Genomic DNA, 23,645 nt, shown 5'->3' with positions numbered 1-23,645 from the left:
TAAAATTATTTTCTTTGCTACTTCATCACTGTCATTTTGCTACTATGATGAATCGGGTGACCCCTGTGAAAGGGCCGTTCAGGGGTCGAGACCCCCAGGTTGAGAACAGCTGCCTTAGAAAGAAACACGACTTCCAGCGCTGCTAAGAAAGTGACCCAGTAAAGCTAGCACTCTGCCCAGCCCCAGCATATCTGTGCGGAGCCCAGATCTGGGTTAAACGTGCCCAGGCTCCAGGGAGGAGAACCCGTGTCTTAGGTGGGGCAAGGGTAAAATCAAGAGAGCAAGAAGCCTCCGGCCGTCTGGGGTACACCTCACAAGGGAATGGGCCCCGGGTTAAAAGGAGAAAGAAAATCCAGGCCACATACCCAATATCAACAGGAAAGGGAACCGAGTGGATAAGGCAGTTGATAAATAGAAGAAAAGAGAACAGGAGAGGGCTATTGTTAATCCATTCTAAGAAGTAGTGGAGGGGAGGAGTGCATGACCGGGCTACTGCCGCCACTAAGGGGCTTTCACAAAGCACTCCATGACTGCCTCTCTAAAGGAGAGGGCTCTGAATAAGCCACCGCGGCATGGAATGGAGAAGCAGGTACCAGGAGCCGAAAGGCCTGATGCTGAAGTCCCAGACCACACCCACCGACCCTGTGCTGCAAGACAAGGGACTACTTAGTCAGTCGGTCTACCCTACGGCAGGGTGATCCTGCTCATTGTAAACACCAGGACGCTCATAAACCCCTCCTCTGCATGTTCACACATACTAATGTACCAGGAAGAAGCCGTGGTAGTGTTGTGGGTAATGCCTTATGTTGCTAACTACAAGATCAGCAGTTCGAACCCAATGGCCACCCTGAGGGAGAAAGATGAGGCTTTCTGCTCTCATAGAGAGTTAGTCTCAGAAGCTCACAGGGGCAGTTCTACCTGCCCTACAGAGTCCAAACCAACTCCATGGCAGTGTTTGGCTTTTTGGGGTAGTTTTTTCTCCCCTAGGTCCCAGTTGAGTGTGCTATTAGGATGAGAGAACAAGGGTGTTGCAGTGCCCACTTATAAAGGATTTACCATCTCAGGGAAAGGCCCCAGTCTGGAAGACACTGAAACTATGTGGCCTCTAAAGTCCTCCAGACTTGGCAAACCGAGTTCAATTATTTCAGGAAGAGAGAGAGAAAAACAAAAGTTTTTAAAAGTATTGCTATTTGGGTTCCAGTTCCTATATGCACGGGTTCATCGCGAAAGATCTCTGATCCGTGGACGACTGCAGGCAAGTTCTCTCTGTAATGCCCTGAGTAGTCTCATTTAAAACACAAAACTCCCTGTGACCCTACAGGATTGGGTGGAATGACCCCTGTGAGTCTCCGAGACCATAACTGTTCACAGAAGTAGGAAGCCAGATCTGTCTTCGGAGGAGCAGCCGGTGGTGGTTTTGAACAGCTGACCTCACGGATCGCAGCCCAACACACAACCGCGACACCACTGGGCTCCTTTCACTTTCATTATTGAAAGTTCCAATCAATTCTCTGCAAAGCAGAAGGCGGACAGTTGAAGCCCATTCAGCAGCTCTGTGGGGTACAAGGATCAGTGGTCTACTCTTGTAAAGATGACCACCTAGGAAGTTCCATGAGCATGGGGCAGTTGCAGGTGTGATGAGTTGACAGTGTACAACAATCTTTACAGAAGCAGATGGACAGGTCTCTCCTCTGTGCTGACATTGGGTGGGTTTGAACCACCTACACTCATGAAGGGATCACTAAAGAGATGTGTGCTGTCTAGGAAAGTATGGTGACAAAACAAGATGGTGCCCAGGTATTGCACCTGGAATCTTAACAACTTGTCTAAACGCAAACAGCCATCAAATTGAAGTGCTAGCTAAGCTTATGGAAGCAGCACACCAGGCTGTGTGATCCAAGATTGCCAATAGTCAAATCCAAAATCAGAGGACGTAATTGTATTAGAGTTTAAGTTCCAAGCACCCAGTTTGCAGAAGGCTATGGATGACCTTGAAAGCCCACCATCCATTTGCAGAGACCCCACATGGATTAAGCCTCCATCAACCTCCCTCAGAACATGTTCTAGAGACATAAATAGCCCTGCCCTCAGACAGAGAGCAGAGGAAAGTGGATTAATGCGAATAAAGGTTTAAATTTAGCATCTTACCATTTGTTTTCCCTTTGGGACTATTATTAATTTCTTCTGGTTTATAGTATTTCAGCTCTCTTTTGGATTGAGGTTTTCCTGTGCTTTGTTTCGTTGTAATTGTCGGGGGCGGGGTTCCTTTCTCTGATTGTCTTTCTATGAAATCCAGCAGAGGTAAATCCATGGAGACTGGCCAGATTAATAGTTTGTTAGGGCTGCAGCAGGGAAGGTTTAGAGGATGCGGGGAGCTACTGATGATGAGTACAAGAATGAAGAAACGGTTCTCATATTGATTGTGTGGTATTGCACAACGCTTGTGAATATATTTAAATCACCGAATTTTATGATATGTGAATTTCATGTCAATAAAACTGTTGTTAAGGTGAAAAATCAAAATAATCATGTGCAAATCAATGACACCACCCAGGGCCAGGGGAAGGATCCAAAATCCACACCAAACGCAGGCCAGACTTTAAGTCTTTCTGGGCATTGGCAGCCTCGTCTCTCTCCCTTGGAGCAGGCGGCTGGCTCCAACCTGTGGTAAGCAGCTCCGCGCAGAGGCCACTGCAGCGCCAGGCCTCAGAAGAGGCTCCGTGGGGTCCATGTAAAATGCAGCCATCTCTCCACTCATTGCAAAACAACAACAACTAACTGAGCAGGGTGCGTATGCAGAACGCACTTTCCTTTTTGCCCTTCCTTTGCTCAACCATCACCACTGCCAGTCAGTGAGCCCTCCCAGCACAAGGCAGGCTGCTACTGCACAGCTTGCTGTCAACAATCCCATCCCCACCCCCCACGCCACCCCCCACCGAACTATTTCCACCCCATTTCAGGCACCCATCCCACCCCCAAAGGCAGGGAGAGGGGAGAGAAGAAAGCTCGGCTTTGACTGCGCACAGGGACCGGAGAGGGCACCGTCGAGCCAAAGAGCACCGCAGCCCCTACATTTCTCAAGAAAGCCAACTGCAGATCCCAGGAAAGAAGCAGCCTGTGCACGCTGTGTCTCATTGTAAAGACACACACACACACACACACACACACACACACACACGGCATGAAGCTTCTGCCGACCCCCTTCCTGAGACTCTGACCTCCCCAAGGCCTGAGGGCATTCATCATCGCTCCAGATACCCAGCACCCAGGCAAACCAGGGCTGGGGCATGGCTACCCTTGGCTCATGGAAGAGGCGAGGCTGTGCCGCTGCCAGGCGTTCTCAGTGTCTGCTTGGGGTCCTGGAAACAGTCCTGTCTGTTAGAGGAGATAAAAGGACCCCTGGTGGCCTTGCATGTTGGGCACTGCACTGTGCACCTTGAGGGCAGCTGTTCAAACACGCCCCCTGCCCCCCAGGAGCAAAGAGGAGGCCTGTCTGCCTGCCCGTTGTGTCGATATACACTCCCAGAGACCCTACATAGGACCCCTATGAGGGAAGCAGGACCCCAAACTGAAAAAGATATTAGGCTGACTGGGAGGGCAGAGGCCCTTGGAGGCCCAAGGCTTTAGACCAGGGGTGGGGAACATCTTGGACCATCTGAAGCCTGAGAAATCGCCCATACCAGCTAACTTCACACACCTCACCAGCCCTCACCTGAGCTGTGAGTTAATGACGTTAATTGTTGAACCAGGGTGGACCTCCAATGCCGTCATAAATGTCCACTAGCCCTTGGCAAAAAAAAAAAAAAAGGCTCCCCACTCTGTGCTAACTCTTAGTTGCCCTGCAGAGATTTGGGACTGAATTTAATGCCTGGCTCAATTTTCAGCCAAACATGGGCAGGCCTGTAAAGGGAATTATGCTAGAGAGGCAGGCACACCTTTGGAAGGGCAGCATTTGCCCACGGACAAAGTCCAGAAGAGTTAGGGAAGAAGGAGGAGGAGCGGAGACAGGAAGGCCGGAGAGGAGGAGGGAGGGGTGACATTACATGGACGAGTTGAAATAAAACGTGTCTGAATCGTGGAGTGAAAAACTGAAGGTCGGCCCTGCACCACTTGTCAAGCACCTACTCAAGTCCAGGCCTGGGCTGGCGACGGTGAGTCCCATTCAAACGTGGAGCAGACGTGGCTGCTCTCGTGGGACTGACTAGATAAATACGGGCATTCTTTCTAAACCATCTGTACCATTATGGAACACACCCCTCGGTGCCTATCTAAGTCCCCTGGTCACTGAACATATGCTCGGAGACGGCGGTGGGGAGTGGGGGGATATTCAAATCCTGGAGGCTTCTTTTAAGTTATGCTCTAGAATGGTCACCTGTACGCAATTTCACTGGGAAGCATTTTCATGGGAACGAGCGAACAGCACCCAGGGAAGAGGAGTGTCCTCCATCCGTGACTATAACCCTTTCAAACAGTCCTCACCTGCGCAAGGCCAAGCGAGCGATCAAATGCTGCTTTCAAGGACAGGTGCGCGTGTGTGAGTGCAGGAAAACCAGAGGAATGGGAGCGCCACAGCTAAGGTGGAGCACCAGGAGGGCCGTGGGCAGGCAGCTAAGGCCTCCAGCTCTCCCTAGGCTCCACAGGTTCGCTCATGCCTCCGGTCGTACAGAAGTCGGACGCTGGTAACCCAGGGAGGCCTGTGCTAGTCTTTTCTCTGAACCTGCCCTTGATGAAGACACACACACAAGAGACACACACACACACACACTTCCTGGTCTGTTACACTCACACCCATGTCATTCCTCTCCTTCGTGACCACTCTCCTTGGTTATCATTTTCCAAATCCTGACCAGCATGCTGAGCAGACTAATGGAGACCTGAGCCAACTAACAAAAAGGAAATACCTTGCCCAGGTGCCTCGTAAGAACACGCGTGGGATGGCTCAGGACTCCCTGGGCCGCGCGAGGGCAAACGTGCTCAGGCTGACAGGCTGAGCCCCCCTCGGAGACACCCCAGATGAAAGGGCTGGTGATCTACCTTTAAAAGACCACCGTCCTGGAAAACACCAGCGAGCACAGTGCTACCCCGCAGACAGGAGGCCTGGTGGCGCAGTGGTTGCCCCTGGACCGCTAACCGCAAGGTCAGAGATTCAGAACCAGCAGCGGCTCTGCCGGAGGAAGACGGGGCTCTCCCTCCCGTCAAGAGTGGCTCTCTGAAACCCACAGGGACAGTTCTACCCTGTCCTCTGCGGGGCCATGAGTCCACATCTGACTTCACTTTGGGCATCATGGATTCAGACATTGGAAAGATTGACTTTGGTGTGTTCAGGCAAACTGCCTGTAAGCACTCACGGCCTGACGTGGAAGGACAGGGATCAGGTTAAAGAGGAGATGGTCACCTACGGAGGCTCAGCAGAGGTGAGTGCCTAGGTGAGACCTTTCCAGATGAGGGGTGTCGGGGAGGGGAGGGGGCTGAGGAGATCACACTGGAAAAAGAACGGGCCGAGCTCAGACCAGCAGAGATCAGATCCTGCTCCTCCCACCCTTCCCAGTGTGACCTCGGTGTGCGGGCTATGGACAAACTCTGAATGCTCCCTTCCTCGTTTCTCCCTTCCTCGTTTGACAATGAGGGTAAGAAGAGTCTGTACCATGTAGGGCAACTGTAGAGGCTGGAGTGTCCGGGCACGCTCGGTGGTTGATGTCGTCCTCATTCTCAACCACCAAGAAGACCCAGTTACCCGTCCAGTGCGTCCCAGCTCATGTGGGAGCAGAGGTGTGATCGTAGGGTTTTTAAGAGGCGGGGCACTGGGACCCTCTTCAGAGCCACCTTGAGGGAAACTTAATCCTCCAACCTTTCCTTAGCGCACGTGCTCACAAACTGCTATGGCCTACTGCCCCCTTTTCAGGAAAATAATAATAATAAATTGCTCAGCGTCTCCCCTGGCCATGAAAAACTCTTGTGCTCTAGCCCATTACCAGGATGAAATGCAGGTGCCACCTCTCCCCAGGGGCGGTGTCACCCTCACCAGACAACACTGCTTCTGTAGCTGGAGGCATAGGCATCCAGGGATACCTCATGGATCACAGTCATCTACGAGACATGCAGCAGGCACAGGAGGGGAAACACAGAGATGGGAATCTTGGATCAAATGTGAGACATCCAACAATAGTCAAGCCCCCCAAACATCAGGCCCCCTGTGAGATCTTATCACCCATGAACTAATGCTACTACTTACACTCACTGTGGCTGTTACATAATCTCTTGTCGACTTGCAAAGGGGTGGGGTCTAGCCTGTCAATCAGGTCGCAGTTTGATCACCTCATTTGTAGGTGCCATGGAGATAAATAGCTCACTGGAGGCCATACACACAGTCTCTCTCCTTGTGGGATGTTCCTGTTGACAAGCCACATGGAGCTACACTGATGGAGCCAGAGCCCTGGAACTGGAAGAGCCAGGTGGAGACCCATGCCAGCACTGAGATGCTTTCACCACCACTGGGTCCACAAGACTTCCCACCCACTGGCCTGTGATCTCGGCGCCATCTGAAGAGGCGTGACTCTGAAGAGGAACTTATAGATTGGTATCAGACATATGGGCTAATATCAGACTTATGGACTTGATCTGGATTGGGTTGGGATTGTTTTCTCAATATACAATTGCTCTTGTATGTAAACCTCTTTCTTATACACATGAGTGTCTATGAATTTGTTTCTCTAGTCCACCCTGACTAACACACGCAATAAACATCAGGTCCTCCCTGTCATTAACTTCATGACTCTGTGTAAGCTGACCAAGAATTGGTCACCTTTATTGCATTCATTTAAGGAAATGTTTAACCTAAGAGATAGTAATGATGGAGACAGAGCGATTTAAAAACCACCAAACAAACTTTCAAGACCAGGAAACCAATGACGAGAAAGACCCCTGAAGGCAGTCACAGGCTGGGTGGACAGATACTTCTGTAGGACGATGCTCACACACGTGCTATTTGGGGGAAAATCAAAAACATACTAGATCCCTAAGAGCAGAAAGGCCAGGTACACACGAGAAAATATGAATTAGCGGGTGCATGAGGAACTTCAGTGCCATGCAATCTTCCATGCAGTGCTAACGCACACTAACCAGCAGGTGGAGACCCTCTTGAAGGCCATGAACAGATCGAGGGATAAACAAAATGAGGCACACACGACTGGGCTACCAGTTGAAATGCCATCGTCAGACATGCTACAGCGTGGATGGCATTCGCAGACATCATGCTGAGTGAAGTGAGCCAATCGCAAAGGGACGAGTCCTGTTGGACCTCAACTTACACAGGAAGTCAAAAGCCAAAACCAAGCTCACTGCCATCGAGTCAGTTCTGTGATCCTACGGGACAGGGTAGAATGACCCTCGTTCTACCCTGTGGGTTTCTGAGACTGCAACTCTTTACGGGAATAGAAAGCCTCATCTTTCCCCTGAGGAGCTGCTGATGGCTTTGAACTGCTGACCCCGAGCAGAATACATATCCATGACACTAGGCAAACACATAGAACAAAGTGGTTCCTGGCAGTGGGAGGAAGGAGGATGCGAGATGGTGAGCAGTGATGGAAATAACACTTTGATGAAGGGAAGGGCTACACGGTCCATTGTGGTAACTGCTGCCAATAAGCTGTACACCTGTAAAAGGTTAACTGGCCAAAGTTGAATGAGAGAGATACGTACAGCAGCAACAAAAAAGCTGCTGCATCTGCTTACACAGAACTCAAACCCTCGTAGGATTTGGCTCCTTGCTTCTGAAGTTTAAGTTTCAGGAGATATCCCATCCCAGGGAGTTGGCATAATAAGGTGTTTAATGCTTCAGTTCTACCTTCTAGTCCCATGCACAGCATTGGGGTCTTGAAAGCTTACAGTTGGCCATGCCAGGCACAGCACACAGTCTCTCTTTGGCTGAAGCAACAGAGGAAGGAGAGAGCCAAAAATAAGACTAGGATCTGGACTAGGTGGCTAATTGCCTCTATGAACAACTGCCTCCATTACCATGAGGCCAGAAGAACCACGCTTACTGGCCATAGATTCCATAGAAGAATGCTGATCAAAAGGGGGGGAAATACAGCACAGAGTTTCACATTCTCCTAGACTCTAGACTTCCAGGAGCTCTGGAAGCTAGATGAGCCCCCTAAACTATTGCCCTGACATAATCTTTGAGTCTTAAGCCAAAAATATCTCTGAGGTCTTAAAACCTAATACTAAATTAGCTCAACTAGCAAAAAAAAGTCTGTCGTGGTGAGCATGACTCGCTTTTAAGATGTCCAGGAGATCAAAGTGACAGTGGCGGCAACTTGAAACCCTAGAGCGAAGTCTTACAGGTCAACAGGTTGTATTACCGAGGGAGCAGCGACCCGGAGAAGGAGGTGCGCCTGGCTGCACAATTCAAGGAAGACCATCAAGGTCCCCAACAGTGCATTCAGAAACCACTGCATGGAGATAGTCTTTGTTGTGTCTACTCTCCACACGACCATACACACAAAATACATCATTTTGGGAGAGGTGGTTGCTAAGTTAGTCATCGTTTTCTGAACTATCTGAAATCCTCCTACGTTTACGCACAGAAAGGAATGTGAGCCTTTAAAAAATCCCACTCCTTGAAAAGAAAAAACACCACTGATGCTCTTTAAAAGGCTGGGCACCATTAGAAAGGAATGAACTCCCTGATCTATAAAACAATGACCAGAGTCCCAGCTTTCTCACCCTGAAAATCGGAGATGGATGCCTCTTACCTCCCCAGGCAGTGTGTCCACACGGAAGCTTTCTTTCTTTCCAACTCCTACATGCATTTGACGACAAGAAAGCAGACACTCCTTGAACCTCAACATGTTGATCTGGCCAAAGCCTCAGATATTTCCATTGCAATAAAAGGTACAAAAAGTCGATCTTGCTGGGGGGTGGGGTGGGGGTGAGGGGTGGGGGTTGGGGGTTGGATTCAGAGAAAAAGTCAGGGAGAATCTATACATCCTGCCTTTCAATTATTGACAGTTGAGGGGACAGAAAGTTTCCACCAGAAAGGAAGTGGATTCCAAGTGTGAAGTAGCGCATTAAAAAGAATGAGACAAAACTTCTTTTCATCTACGGTGGGTAAGTCTGGGTAAACTAGGGAAACAAATCCACAGAAACGTATGTGGATATGAAAGAGTTTTATATAAAGGGTAAGTGTACATTAAGAAAGCATCCCAACCCAGTGCTGCCCAATCCCATAAGTCCAACATTAGCCCATATGTCCGACACCAATCTACAAAGTCCTCCTCCATCTCACAAAACACACACAATGATGCCGACTGCAGGAGGAAAGCCGAGTCAGTGAATGTGTCAGCATCTCAGCGCTGGCAGGGGTCTCCACACGGCTGCTCCAGCACCCAGGGCTGCATCGGGCTAGGTCCGTGTGGCTTCTCCCCAGGGATGTGTCGCAGGAAGTAAGCCTTGCCACCTGAAGCAGGGAACTAGGTAAGGAAGCTGCACCCTAGTCCGACCATCACAAAGCAAGAGACCCGAGAACTAGAAAGGTGAGGCTCACCGAGCCATTTATCTCTCCGCCCTTCAGCTAATCCCACATGTGTTTAGCGGCCAGGTTGGCACAATAAGCTTTAACTGTCTCAATGCTTGTAGTGAGTTATGTGTTGGGCTGCTCACCACAAGGTCAGCAATTGAAAGCCAGCAGCCACTCTTGGGGAGAAAGATGAGGCTCTCTACTCCAGTCAAGGGTGACCAACTCAGAACCCCACAAGTGCCAAACGCTGTCCTGTAGGGGGCGCTATGCATCAGCATTGGCTTGATGGCAATGAGTTCTTTTCACCATACGCTAGGTTTTAGAACTTGGATTAAACTTTTTCAGAAGTTCAAGTGTGAGTGAGTGAGTGAGTGAGTGAGTGAATATGTGTGTGTGTCCATTCTTTATCACAGAATTTCTTTAGGCATTAAAAAAGCAAAAACCTGAGATCCAGAGAAATTCTCATGCTTTTTCTCATAGAGACACCAGCAAACAGGATATAGAATCAGAACGGAAGCCCAAACTTTATATCCCAGATTTACGAAAAGGGAGGGAGGGAGAGAGGAGGGAAGGGGGAAAAGGGTCTTGGCTGAGCCCCTGCTAGATGCCCCGCGTGAGTGTTCATGGGAACTGGGCAGGAGGTGAGAGGCCCGTGGTCCGAAGGGCCGGCGTGAGGTTGAGGCTGCCAAGGACACATTCAGTTTGTGTACAATTGTGTCCACACCCCCTCGGCTGCAGAGAGGCAGCGGCTAGAGCTGAGAAGCTGTGGGAGAGACGGTCAGACCCTAAGACAGTGGTTCTCAACCTTTCTCATGCCCAACCCTTTTCATATACTTCCTCATGTGGTGGTGACCACCCACCATAAAATTATTTTCGTTGCCAATTCATCACTGTCATTTTGCTACTGTGATGAATCGGATGACCCCTGTGAAAGGGTCGTTCACCCCCAAAAAGGGGTTTCCACCCACAGGTTGAGAACCACTGACTTAAGACAAGGCACTGATGACAGATATCCGAGTTTCAGCAGACAGAAAAGGTACAGGATTTAGCAACTGCCAGCTCAATCCACGTTCCATTACACATCCTCTGCCCCTGCGCGCGCGCGCGCGCGCACACACACACACACACACACACACACACACACGCACACAAAGAAAAAACCCAGAGAGCTAATGGGAAAAGGAGAAGCAGGATCCGGCCACGCACAATTTGATGACACACAAATAAAACAAGCACAGCCCACAGTTGGACTCCCCTGAATAAGGTTTCCGTGTTTAGTCATCCCCATGGCTGCCCTCCAACAGGGGAGTGCCAAAGCTCATGTCTCCTCATAAAGAAACTCCTTGTCAACCAGGACTCCCGGGACCCGCAGAGAGAAGGCAGCAGGGCATTGCTTCAGTCAGCTCACAGCTGTCGGACACCGGCCTCCACCCTCTGAACCAAGCCAAGCCAAGCCAAACGAAACAAAACCAAACCAAACCCCACTGCCATCCTGCGATTCCGACTGATAGCACACCTTAGTGTCAGGCTAACCACAAGGTCAGCAGTTCAAACCCACCAGCCACCCCACAGCGGAAAGATGACGCATACTAGGGTCCCTCTGACTCTGGATCCACTCAATGAGAGTGAGTGTGAGTTTGAAACCTTCAAGGCCTTCAGTATCCAGGGAGAGGAAGATTTTTAAAATGAGCATCAACAATAGATGAGGCTAGGAGTGCAACCTGGAGCGGGAGAGCCAGGGGCAGAAGTGGCGAGAGGGCTCTCCTAAGTAGCTCCACTCACTCCACCTGTCTCATACACATGCCCCTGAAGCCTGGTTCTAATGAAGTACGGTGTTTTCCAACCCATGGTCACTGGTATTTGTTCTCAGACCTGCTCGTGTCCCTTGTTCATTATTCATGCACTTCTGCGATTGCGCTGACTAGTCCAAGAACAGGACCAGAAAGAGCTGTTTCTCTGAAAAGAAGTGGCTGAAAGATCCCATGAAGTACCCAACGGCCCATTTGATTCGGATGAATCCACCGGAATGTGTCTGGACAAAGGTCACCGAGCTAAGTAAGAAGGCTGCCTAGGGCAACCACGAGGACAAGCACTGAGTACCAAGCAGTACAGCGCTCATCGACAGGAATCGCGGTCACTACTGATGAGCCCCAAGGTAGAGCGATGGAGGCAGGAAACCGGAAAGACAATGCAAGCAGGGGCTGGGAGGGAGGACGATTCCCTGAGGAGGGGACCCTCGGGATGAGAATCCGGGGGTAGGGAAGCAGGCAAAGAGGGCTGAGGGGGGCAACACATCATGAGAGCCGGGCAGGTTGAAGAGACCTTCCAAAGGCCTGGTATAAGGGCTAAAGGGGAATAAGGTTGGCAGAAGAAAGCCAAGAGCCAGGTCTCCAAGTTCTCGAAGATCCTGCACTTTGTCCAAGGGGCAAGAGGAAGCAAAGGAGCAGCAGAGCCCAAGTGGGTTTGTTTGTTTGCTTGCTTATTTGCTTGTTTTAAAAAAGACCAGCCAGGCTGCTGAGTCGAAAAAGAATGGTGGAGAAGCAAGAGTCAAGAGACTCAGGGAGCATTCCGGGGAGGGGTGGGCAGGGGACACCACATGTGCCAGAATGGTGCAAGTCCCAAGGGAGACCCAACGGTGCAGGGATGCGTGGCAGCGGCTTCGTCAAGGGAGAGACAGGATCTTGAAAAGAGTGAGCGGAACCAGTTGAAGACCAAGATACGGGATAAACCGTGTTGCGTGGATCCCACCAAATGTCTGGGGCGGGCTTGGAACCTGCCAACGACCGGGTGTAGGAGCTGGTGCTAACGTGGCCAGAAATGCGGGTGTCGCAGCAGGGGGTTAGAGCACTGGGAAGGGAGAGGTAGAGAAGCTGGCTGAGGTGCCCCGGGTTTGAGGGGCAGGACACCGGCCTCGTGAGGAGATCAGAACCGGTCTCTCTGAGACAGAGCCTGGAGAGCACCTACTAGTGAAAGCTCTCCCAGGGTGTCAGGGTGAGGCCCCGAGGAAATGGAACGGGTCTGGAGGGACCAGCCGGAGAGCACACAGAAAGGGCATGGTCCCTGGATCAACCCTGCTCAAGTGTCCAGCGGGACCAGGTGAGAAAGGCGGGTCCACATACAGCTGCGTGGAGCCGCAGAGTCCAGGATGCCGGCATGCCCACACCCGGCGCCCTGCTGCGCTGGGCACAGCTGGGTGGAGTGGCCCTCCCCTGGGACCTACGTGCCCCTGCAGGTGAGCTGCGAAGCCTCAGTTTCAGTGAGGGGCTGATATCTCGGACAGAGTAAACAAACACCCACAATGTCTGTGACCTTGTGGCCACCATGCATGCACGCGCGCACGCACACGCACACAAAGGTGGACACGGGGAAGGTGTACTATCTACTCACTGCAGGTTCCCGGTCACACTAAAGTGCTAGGCAAAGGAGGGCATGTGGGGGTGGGGTGGGAGTTTTGTGGGGGATCATTCCTGAATCCGGGCCCCAGTGAGCCAGCGGGAGGAGGACACCAAGTCACTGCACATCTGGCCTCAGGGACTCCACCTGTAAAGTCACGGCTGGTCTAGACTCTAGACGCCACACCTTGATGAACTCAAGCCTGGACTCCCCGGGAAGGGTCAGTCTTCTTTCTGAGATTTGAAACTGACTTTTAAAATGAACGTTGCGGGAGGCACTGGTTGAAAAGGCAGGTTCCCAGGCCTCTTGCACAAAGCCAGGTTGGAGGGATGCCGGCTAGAGGCCTCACCTGCTTTGCGGTCCCCGCCCAGTGCCATGTCCCTGCGTTTGGGCGACGGAAGAAGGTGAGATACCTCGGGAGATGTTTTCAGTTCCTTAGCCAGAACCCTCAGCCGGAATGCACACAGGTCAAGTTCTCAGAGGATTCCTGGCGCTCACCGGACCCTCACCAAGGCTGGGCCTGGAGGTGGTTTTACTGGCAAAACAAAACAATGGGGCAATGCCTTGCAGTGTATTTGTTTCACAACAATTTCTTTCCCTAGGGGCAAAGGTGGCCTGGGTAAACATCAGGGTGGTGTTGTCAATTGCTCTCTTGAGAAGAAAAAACCTCTCCAACAAGGTACACAGAGCAGTGAGTCCTGGGAAAGAGGAAGCAAAGGGCCCACAGCCTCCGCCCCTGGGCCTGAGCAGGGTGAGATCCACAGCCCCAGAGCAGGGAGGCTGACCTACAGGCGACAGGGCCGAGGTGAAAGTCATCAGGAAGGAGCATGCGCTGCGTGGTGACAGGAAGCTCCGGCAAGCTCCACCAGGGGACAAGGGAGAAGACTTTCCAATGTGCTGATGCCTTGGACATCGGTTGGATGGATACACAGTCGCCCGCATGTTCTGACAGGGCTTTCCGCTCATGCTTGCTCAGATCAGCTGTAGCCTTAAACTATCTGTGGCCGTTACATCATCTGGCGTCAATTTGAGAGGATTACAAGTGAAGGGGTGGAGTCTGGCCTGTCAATCAAGATATAACCAGTGAGGCCTCTGGGTGGGCATGGCCTTCTCCTGAGAATTCTGGGAATTCCTGTATTTCCTCCTCTACTGACTCCCTGAGAGATGCTCTACTGACAAGACCCATAGCACTATGCCCTGGGAGCTGGAGAAGCCACATGGACCTACCCTGATGCAACCAGACTTCTGGGGCCAGAGAAGCCACGTAAAGGCCCCTGCCAGTGCTGAGATGCTTACAACACCACTGGATCCACAAGACTTCCAACCCACTGACCTGTGATCCTACTGCATTTAGCATCATTGCATATATTTCGTGAGTCTGAAGAGGACTTTACAGATTAGTATCAGAGGTGGGCTAATATCAGACTTACGGACTTGATGTGGACTGGGCTGGGATGTTTTCTCAATATTCAACTGCTCTTGTATACACACATGGGTGTCTACGGATTTGTTTCTCTAGTCTACCCAGGCTAACACACTATCATTTCTTCCAGTTAGGAACAGGGGCTCTGGAGGCCCATCAGACAGCCTGGGCTTGACTCTCAGCCTCACCCCTCTCACACCGCCTCACCGCCCCCCCCACACACACACTTGTAGGCTGTGTGACTTTAGGCAAGTCTGTTCATTCCCCTGAGCCTGGGGGGGATGCCACTGACTCCCATCGAGTGGATTCCGACTCGGAACGACCCTATAGGACAGAGCGGAAATCTGAGACTGTCTATCCTAACGGGAGCAGACTGCCTCATCTTCTTCCCTTGAGCAGCTGCTCAGTTTACACCACCAGCCCCATGGTGAGCAGTCTGATAGTTCACCTCGGCGACACCAGGGCCCCGTGTAGGAGGTGTAGAACGGAATGGGCAGCGTCCAGTCCACAGACAGCACCAAAGATCGGCCCTTCCTTCTTCCTACTGGACTCTCTAGCCTAGCGGTTCTCAAGCTGTGGGTCACAACCTTTCACAGGGGTCACTTAGACCCCTGGAAAACACCTATTTCTGATGGTCTTAGGAACTGAGACACCACTCCTCTACCCGTCTCCAGGCAGATCTGCCCACGTGCAGATAAGCCCACAGAGGAGTACCGGGCGTGAAGACTGCGAGCCACACTACACCATGCTTCAAGACACAATTTCATTGATTTGTCATTAGAAATAAATATTTCACAATGTACAATTACATATTGTTTTTGTGATGAATCACTATGCTTTCATGATGTTCAATCTGTTACAATGGAAGCACATCCTGCCTATCAGGTATTTACATGACAATTCATCACGGTGGCAAAATGACAGTGCATGAAGTAGCCATGAGAAGAGTTTTATGGCTGGGGGCCACCACCACATGAGGAACTGTGTGACAGGGTCCCTGCATGAGGAAGGTGGAGAACCACTGCTCTAGGCCTACCTGTACAACCCCGTGAAGAGCCTTCAGAAAGTCCGTGGGGGAAATCCCGTGACCTCCTGGTTCCTGCTTCTCAGAGCTTTATGAAGCCTCCTGGTCTAGGGGGAGCATGGCCTCCTGGTCGTTTCCCTCTCGTGGTTTCTCAGAATCCACAGGGGTCAAAGCCGCTCGGTGGAGGGAGCTCAGCTCTAGGCGGTCCAAGTCCGGTCTGCCTGACCCAGTGCAGTCAAGTTGTCCAGCAGTCCTCACCAGGGGCTGCCCCAGGTCCCCTCCCCACCCCCAGGGGCCCACTGCTCTCCCGATGCAGGAAAGACGCCCAGAATAGAAGGAGGCGCTAGCTCATCTCAGCCCACACCTCACGACCAGGTTCACACATCAGTGAGTCACCGCGCTCGACTCAGGCCATCTCCCTGGTGACGCACACGCACACACATGCATGCATGCACGCGCACACTCACACTCCGGCAAGCAAACCCCCCTGAAGGGCACTGCACTCCCTTCCACCCACCTCACTGGTCCTGTGACAAGGCCCACGGGACCCGTGTTCAGAAGCAAGCTGTCCATGCATCAGGTACATGGGGGCTGGCACACCTTGTCTTTAAGTGGCTTCCTGGTGAATGCCTTAAGTAACAGGAGCCTGCCGCAGTGGGGTCTAATGACACAGGGCATCTCAGAGCAGCGGGCAGGAGGAAAGACTGGATGCCCAAGCATGAGCTCTCGCACTGCACGACATGAACCCACTCAGAAGCTCGGGCCCTGCTAACCCCACTGCGCTCTGCGGCGGCCCACGTGGAGAATGGAAGGAAGCGCCCACCTGAGCTCCACGTGAACTGAGGGGGACGCTGTGGTTTTCTCTCCAAGGAACCCCCAAGATCTCCATGCAGACCCCTGGTGGGTCCCGAGACCGCATTCTGAATGCCCTGGTGTATTAAGACTGGACTCCCAATTATTCATTTGGTAAATATTTAGCAAAAGCATGTTCGCTCGAAGCACTGGTCCCTCGGAAGAAAATACAAAATAAGACCCCCTGCAACCGTGCTCTAAGAACTTTCGAAACCTCTGCTGAACATTTACCATGGTACTTTCAGTTCTACTACCACGTGTCGTATCCGCTGCCAAACATACCAGGGATGCCTTCTACTTAATTATTTTTTTATCTCCCCTCTTCTCAAACACTCCTGAAAAACAAGACCTGGCTTCTATTTCAGTCCCAGTGTTACGTAGCTTTTAGGAAGCAAGGGATGATGGGTGCTGTGGGCCAGGCTCTGAGAGTCTCCACATCCCCAGTTCCCTGGGGTCTAGCAACCCCAGGCCTGCCCGTCGGTGGTGCAAAAGTTAGGCACTTGGTTCAGCTCCTTTGTATCCAGTGGCTTTGTAGAAGAAAGGCCTGTTCATCCTAGGGTCTCCATGTGGCTTACACATTGGGCTGCTAACAGCAAGGTTAGCAGTTCGAATCCACCAGCCACTCCCCGAGAGAAAGATAAGGCTTTCAACTCCTGTAAAGAGTTAGGGTCTTGGAAACCCACAGGGGCAGTTCTACTCTGTCCTATAGGATCGCTGAGTCCGAATCAACTCGCTGGCAGTTAATTGAGAAATCTTTACCGCAACAGACTGCCACATCTTTCTCCAGCACCGTGGCGGGGTGTTCTGAGCACTGGCTTTCTGGTTGGGGGCCATGTTCTTGTTGCCTAGCAAGCCCACCGAGACAGTTATACTCTTCAGTCACAAGGGGTCACTGTCATGAACTTGGTGGCACCTAACAACAGCCTAATTCAGGGATGAAATGATTGGTATAAAAACGTTCCTTGCAAAGTGTGATGTGTCCCTGTGGGTGGTGTCCAACGCTCCTGTCAACGTCAGTGATGAGCCCGGGAGTCTGAGAAGGGGACTGTGACCTTCCTGTGGCAGAAATGGCCGTCACCTGTCGTCTTCTAAAATCACAGCGGGGCTCTGGTGGGGAAGATCCTGGGCAGATCACAAGTAGGGAACATCTAGAAGAATAATTCTGGGGCGAATTCGACTGTGAAGCCGCCTGAAGGAAGCGGGTCTCAGGGAGATGGCTCTGGGCACTGCTTCTGGGTGGTGCAGACAAAAAGGGCTCCCTACTAGAAAGCGCACTGCACCATCGAGTGCTGAGGCTGAAACCTGAAGTTTGACACGAGCCTAAGGGAGCCCAGCTGGCACAGGGGTTATGATGAGTTGGGCTGATAGATGCAAGGTCAGCAGTTCAAAACCACCAGCCATTCCATCCATGGCGAAAGGCGGGACCTTCTCCTCCCATACAGAGTTATGTCTGGGAAACTCGCGGGACAGTCCTATCCCATCCTACAGGGTCGTTAGGTGTGGGAATCAACTGGATGGGTGTGGTTTGGTTTGGGGGTAACGTGTTCCTTATCTGCCCTAGTGGGAATGCCTCTATTTTCATCGCCGTCACAACCTATTGTCCCCACAGGTTTACAGAAGGCGGCATTCGCATCGGGGTAAAAACGCGGGGTGATTTAAACAAGTTCTTTTCCCGACCGACAATCTGAAAACTACCCCAGGTGCACCCCGCAAGGAGACAGTCGGAGTTCTGAGTCCCTCCCCATGAATGACTGCCCAGATTCAGGAAAATGAAAGAGACTGCCCGGCGTTAGTGGGATGAACCTCAGGAAATCTTTAAAGAGGTTCATGAGCTACTTTCAAACCACTTCATTTAGGTCTTTTTTTTTTTTTTAAGGCCATTATTCGCATAGTTGTGATTTTCTTCTTTCCTTTTTCTTTTTTATAAGTCGTTTTATTGGGGGCTCTTACAACTATAACAATCTACACATAGATTATATCAAGCACGTTTGTACATAGGTTGCCATCATCCTTTTCAACACATTTTCTTTCTACTTGAGCCCTTGGTATCACTCCCCCTTTTTCCCTCCCACCCCTTCCTCCCTCATGAACCCTTGGTAAATTAAAATTACTATTATTTTCATATCTTATACCACCTGCTGTCTCCCTTCACAACGTTTCTGTTGTTTGTCAACTGATCGATCACTGTGATCAGTTCCCGCTCTCTCCCCACACTTCCCCCCTACCCTCACGGTATCACTACTCCCATTACTGTTCCTGAGGGGTTTATCTGTCCTGGGTTCCGTGTACTGCGAGCTCTTATCTGTACCCGTGTACATGCTCTGGTCTCGCCAGATTTTTAAGGTAGAACTGGAGTTATGATAGTTGGGGGAGGAAGCATTGAAAAGCTAGAAGGATGTGGTATGTTTCGTCAGTGCTATACTGCACCCAGACTGACTCATCCCTTCCTTGTGACCCTTCTGTGAGGGGATGACCAACTGTCTACAGATGGGCTTTGGATCTCCACTCTGACTCCCAATCGACATGATTGTTTGTTTTGGATCTTTTGATACCTGGTATGTCTTCCTGTCAACACCTCGTGATCACACAGGCTGGTGTGCTTCTATGTGGACTTTGTTGCTTCCCTGCTGGATGGCTGCTTGTTTAACTTCAAGCCTTTAAGACTCCAGACGCTATATCTTTTAATAGCCGGGCACCATCAGCCTTCTTCACATCTGCTACGTACTCATTTTTACTTCTCAAATTATTTTATTGGGGGCTTGTGCAACTCGTATCACAATCCATACATCCATCCATTGTGACAAGCACAATTGTACATTTGTTGCCATCATCATTCTCAAAACATTGTTTTCTACTTGAGCCCTTGGTATCAGCTCATTTTCCCCTTCCCTCCCCCACCTTCCCTCAGGAACCCTTGATGATTTATAAATTATCATTATTTTTTCATGTCTTCCCCTGTCTGATGTCTCCCTTCACTCACTTTTCTGTTGTCCGTCTCCCAGGGAGGGGGTTATATGTAGATCCAATGTAGATTGGTCCCCCCTTTCTCCCCCACCTTACCCTTACCCTTCTGGTATCGCTTCTCTCATTATTGGTCCTGAAGGGTTTATCTGTCCTGGATCCCTCTGTTTCCAGCTCTTATCTGTACCAGTGTACAGTCTCTGGTCTAGCCGGATTTGTAAGGTAGAATCGGGATCATGATACTGGGGGAAGGAAGCATTAAAGAACTAGAGGAAAGTTGTATGTTTCATCGGTGCTATACTGCAGCCTGACTGGCCCGTCTCATCCTTGTGACCCTTCTGTAAGGGGATATCCAATTGTCTACAGGTGGGCTTTGGGTCTCCACTCCACACTTCCCCTCATTCATAATGATATCATTTTTGTTCTTTGATGCCTGATACCTGATCTTATTGACACCTCGTAATCATACAGACTGGTGTGCTTTTTCCATTTGGGCTTTGTTGCTTCCCAGCTAGGTGGCTGCTTGTTTGTCTTCAAGCCTTTCCGACCCCAAATGCTATATCTTTTGATAGCTGGGCACCATCAGCTTTCTTCACCACATTTGCTTATGCACCCGCTTTGTCTTTAGCGAACATGTCAGGAAGGCGAGTGTCCCAGAATGCCGGGTTAATAGAACAAAGTGTTCTTGCATTGAGGGAGGACTTGAGTAGAGGCCCAATGTCCATCTGCTACCTTAGTACTTAACATATAAATATATTTACATAGACCTATATCTTTATCATTGTATATTAATATATATACAAACCTATATTTATATCTCTATAAATGTCTTTTGCCTTCTAGTTCTTTCCTCTATTTCCTTTCACCTTCCTCCTGTCCCACTATCATGCTTGCCCTCCATTTGGCTCTCAGCAGTTCCTCTCGGCTACATTGCCCTTGATCGAACCCCACCAGGCGTTCTACACCCTCCTCGCCATGGAATTTAGCTCTCTGGCTGTTCCCTTGTCCCTGGGTTTGTTTCCTTTCTAAGCAGATGCAGGAATGCTGGGGGGTCTTCTTCTTCTTTTTAAGTTGGCACAGTGATACACGGATATGTAAATACCATCATTTAAAAAGTAGTTGCAAGCTCCTTAAGTTATTAACTCAGACCAGGTTCAAGTTGACATGAATTTAAGTGAGCAGTGTCAACATGAGTAAGAATTCGCACACTCCTGTCTGACCCAGCTTCTAAGGCTGCCATGAATTTTTAGAGTGGAATTGATCCAATATAAGGACCTCGCTCATGAAAATCAAAAGTCGCATCTGCATACATTTTTTGTTGTTGTCATCTTTCTTTTCAAGTCTGCAGCCTGTTATCACAGCTCCACGGGGTGCCATCAATCCCTTGTCCCCCGAGAGGATCTAGCGTCCTGCTTACCCTACCAAGTACCGGAGCTCCGCCCCGTGTGACTGAGATGCCAACTAACAGAACCATCGGCTTTCACACGGCATTGTCCTTCTTGCTGCGCCACCTAAATATGGTGTTGCCCAAACAAGAGGCCTTCAAGACACTTGTGGAAACTATCCAGTATCGACTAATTCTACTCCCTGCAAGTTCAGAACCTACCTTGTATGTCAGCATCACCCCTTGGTTTAAGGATAGACAACATGCTTCCTGATACAGTTTTAAAGGGGCTCACGCTGTACTTTTGGTGATGAATGGGAGCATTTCCCACATTCCTTTGATAAGGTTGGAAGAAAGCTGGCTTAATGAAAATCCATACTTGGCCCCCTCTCCCTAACATGACTAGGAAGCACATTTGAAAGTCCAGCTTTTTAGGCAGCTACACTTTACAGTCACAGGTCCTGGACCACCTTTTGGTGGGTGGTAAACAGTAAGATCAGATCACCAGTAGAGGAGGTCGGGATCTCCTCTCTGAGACCCCGGCATAAGAAATTCAAAATTCAAATCCACTCCCAGGAAGACAAAAACTACTCACGGAAGTATTTCAGCGTCTCTTCGATTTGCTCTGTTGTGAGGTCGATGTTGGCGTCGGGAGAAATGAGTGGGGTGTGCAGCCAGTCGTCATGGTCATAGCCGTAGATGGTGTCGGCTCTCAGCTTGTAGTGGGGCAGCTGCTCCTCCAGCAGACTGATGATCTCGACTTCCGGAAGGTCGGTGCTATTACACACATCTGCAGAAAGGGAACGAGAACCGGAGGGTGAGGGTCCAGCACCTGGGAAGGCCCCGGTGCTGTTGGATAAGGGGCCGGTGGCCTGGAGCTAGGTGTCCGTGGCCACACTGCTACCTTAGGGAGTCATCAGACAAGGGCAGGTGAGGGGCTGAGGCTTAATTTAAATTCTACTCTCATGACTCAGAATTAGGCAGACTTCTCTCTGCCCACACCTCTCCAATATAGTGCCTACTGTTTCACTGCCCCACTGCCTGCACTCAAAGGCCAACACACTCCAACCCTCCCCATCTAGACCTAACCCTTTCTGTCCAAGCCTTTCTCCAGCCAGCCTCCCTCAAACGCATGACACTCGAGCCAAACCAGCCTAGGTGAGCTACCATTGGCCAAACTTCTTCCTCCATTCTCATACCATTCTGGCTATCCTCTTACCTAGAACTCTGCCTTCATTAAACGTAGTCATTTGCCTCTGTATACACTCATACAGACATCCATCTGTCTGATCAACTACAGTAAAACCTGCTAAAGTCAGAAGCAGGATGTGTTAGTCTGGGTTGACTAGGGAAACAAATCCAGGGATACTCATTCATCTGAGTGTAAGAGAGAGCTTTCTATGAAAGAGCAACTGTATATTGAAAAAATCATCCCAGCCCAGTCCAGACCAAGTCCCTAAGTCCGATATTAGCCCATATGTCTGACACTAGTCCATATTCTTCAGACTCACACAGCACATGCAATCACACTGAATGCACCAAGATCACAGGCCTGTGAGTGAACGTCTTGTGCATCCAGTGGCGGTGGAAGCATCTCCAGGGCTCTAGCTGCCATCAGCATGGCTCCAGGTGCCTCTTTCACAGGAATCTGAGGTAGAGAAAGTGTGGTTCTCCTCTCAGGAAAAAAAGAGGACGTTCCCAGAATCCTGGCAGGTGCTACCTTGTGACCTGACGGACAGTGTGCACACCACCCCTACATTCTATTTATCAAGTTGACATGAAATTATGTCACTACCATGCGGTGTAAGTGGGAAACTTGCCAAAGAGGGAAAACTCAAATATTTTCCACGAATGGCGAGAGAGAAAGTATCTGTTATGTTAAAGGCCGAGGCCCAGAAAACAAGGCAGACCTGTGGAGTTCCCATCTCACGGTGTGGGCATGTGCCCAGTGCCAGAGCCAAGGGAGAGTCAATGAGGAACACAAGAGTCATGACCCTGCTCTTGCAACAAGTGGAGTCTATCCTCAGGGTGCCTCCAAGCATTAAACTAAGAGGCACACATCTGTCAAAGCGGAGCCCGAATACCACGTCCTCCATGCCCTACTGTTGCTCTCAGCACTCCAGCAGAGCTCATTTCTCATCCCCGCACTACAGTCACAAATCTGGTGTCAACCTAAGACTATGAAGAGTGCAGGGTAGAGTCCAGCCTGTCCATCAGGTCACAGCTTGATGACCTCATTTGGAGGCGTGACAGAGATAAATAGCTCGCTGGAGGCCAGACACACTCTCTCTATATACCTTCCTACTGACAAGTCACATGGAGCCAGAGCCCTGGAGCTGGAGGAGCCACGTGGAGACCCACATCAGAGCTAAGATGCTTCCACCACCACTTGATCCACAAGACCTCCCACCCACTGGGCTGTGATCTTCCTGCACTTGGCGTCATTGCATGTGCTGTGTGAGTCTGAAGAAGGATTTACAGACTGGTCTCAGACTTTTGGGCTAATAGCAGACTTTGGACTTGATCTGGACGGGGCAGGGATGTTTCTCAATATACAATTGCTCTCTGATATAAAGCTGTTTCTTATACACATACAAGTGTCTCTGGATTTGTCTCTTTATCTACCCAGACTAACACACTTGTGTTTTCTGAGCATTTCATAAGCCCTAGTGGCACTTTGGGTGAAGCATTGAGCTGCTAACCACAGGGTCGGCAGTTCAAACCCACTTGTCACTTCAAGGGACAAAGATGAGGCTGTCTGCTCCCATAAAGATGCACAGTCTCAAAATCCCTATATAGGATCGCTCTGAGTTGTAGTTGACTAGATGTCAGTGGGTTAGGGGAGGGTGGGTTGGTTGGCATCGTGGTTAAGTAGTTAGTTGGCTGATAATTCAAAGACTGGTGGTTCGAACCCACCAGCCACTCCTCAGGAGAAAGATGTGGGAGGTGTGCTTTGGGAAAGATTCCCAGCCTTGGAAACCTTATGGGGCTGCTCCCCCCAGTCCTACAGGACCGCTCGGAGTCAGATGGGGTTGGATTGGGTTAGACTGGGTTTCACTAGGAGTCAGATGGGGTTGGACTGGGTTAGACT

General features: G+C 50.5%; 1 protein-coding gene across 4 annotated transcripts in view; it reads right to left on the bottom strand.

Annotated features, from left to right (window-relative positions):
- Nucleotides 1-23,645, bottom strand: part of TRAK1 (trafficking kinesin protein 1) — a 153,500-nt gene that overhangs the window by 87,015 nt on the left and 42,840 nt on the right. For all 4 annotated transcript variants that reach the window (XM_045295059.1, XM_030886952.2, XM_030886953.2 and 1 more), the window contains exon 2: nucleotides 21,150-21,344. The gene's annotated coding sequence lies outside the window, so the exon portion shown is untranslated. The remainder of the gene's footprint in view (nucleotides 1-21,149; nucleotides 21,345-23,645) is intronic.

This window comes from Echinops telfairi, unplaced genomic scaffold (assembly GCF_000313985.2).
Source record: "Echinops telfairi isolate 266 unplaced genomic scaffold, ASM31398v2 ScPeMD7_4225;HRSCAF=4972, whole genome shotgun sequence".
NCBI lineage: Eukaryota > Metazoa > Chordata > Mammalia > Afrosoricida > Tenrecidae > Echinops > Echinops telfairi.
This window is presented reverse-complemented; position numbering and strand designations above follow the sequence as displayed.